The sequence below is a fragment of the Microtus ochrogaster genome, chromosome 19 (genome assembly GCF_000317375.1).
Source record: "Microtus ochrogaster isolate Prairie Vole_2 chromosome 19, MicOch1.0, whole genome shotgun sequence".
NCBI classification, from domain to species: domain Eukaryota; kingdom Metazoa; phylum Chordata; class Mammalia; order Rodentia; family Cricetidae; genus Microtus; species Microtus ochrogaster.
In genome coordinates, this window is record NC_022021.1 from 12350007 (window position 1) to 12351361 (window position 1355).

Here is a 1355-nt window from a genome sequence, read left to right on the forward strand (position 1 = left end):
CTGTCTCCTTTCATCGCCTGATGTAGGTTCATATTCAGGAGGATGCCTTAAGAAAGAAATTAAAGTCTTCCTTGAATTTAATGAAAATAAAGAGACAACATACTCAAACCTATGGGACACGATGAAAGCAGTGCTAAGAGGAAAGCAAAAACTGTTTTGAAAAGCAGCTAGTATTGAAAACATTTTTAAAATGTATGGTTTGCCAGTGAAATTGCTATATTTTCAGGCTGGACTTTAAAATGCATGATTCTCCTGTCTTAACTTCTTAAGTGCTAAGATTACAATTATACACCACCACACCCATTAAACAATTCTATAGGCAGAAGTTTCTGTTCTTCCTGGTCCTTCAGCCATTCAGTCCCAAAGAAACATACAGAGGTTTAAATTAACTATAAACTGTTTGTCCTATTAGCTCAGGCTTATCGAGCTGTTCTTCCAACCAAAATTAATGTGCAAATTCTTGTCTATGTTTAGGATGTATCTTGGTATCTTTTCTCAGTAAAACAGTCTCATCTTGCTTCTTCTGAGTTAGGATTATGAGTAGGTCTCTACTTTTCCTTTTCCCAGAATTCTAGTCTGGTTGGTCCTCCTATATTTCCTGCCTGGATAGAGGCCAATCTACATTTTATTAAACCCATACAAGTAATAAATTTTTACAGTGTACAAAAGCATTATCTCACAAAAGTTCCCCTTCTCTTTTGTTTCAAAACAAGACCCTGAATCTAATCTCCTTTGTTTAGTTTTTTTTTCCTGATCATTATTTATAGCACTTGTAGCCAACATACTAAACAAAGACAAATATCCATAAACCATTTTTTTGGGAATGTGAATGTAGTTTGCTAGGTTTCTTTCTGATGATTGGGGTGCTGATAATGTATGGGGATCAAAAGAAAATATAGGATTATTGTCAAATCCTAACTTGAGTATTTTGTGAGGCTAGATCTTGAAGCTGTTCTGAATGAAGAGCCCAGAGCAAACTGCAGTAGAGGTACTCTAAAATGTTGGGTCATCTGGACCATCTGTTTCCATTGGAGATTTTTCAGGGCATCTCCCTCAATCAAACCTTATTCGTTATTAACCAGGAATAAATACACAGCCTCTCATTTACAGTGGAAACAAAAACTATTGTCTTTTCCAAAGTAGCATATCTTTCAACTTAAATTTTAAAGTCAAGGCATTTTCAAATTATGTAGGTTGGATAATCCAGCAAAATTTATAATCAAATATCTTTTATCATCTGTTGCTACTTCCTCAGCAGGCAAAAAATTTAAAGACAACACAATAGTATTCATCCTCTCTGTGTATTTTCAATCTTTATATTACTTTTTTTCTTACCATATTTCTTATTTCTTTTA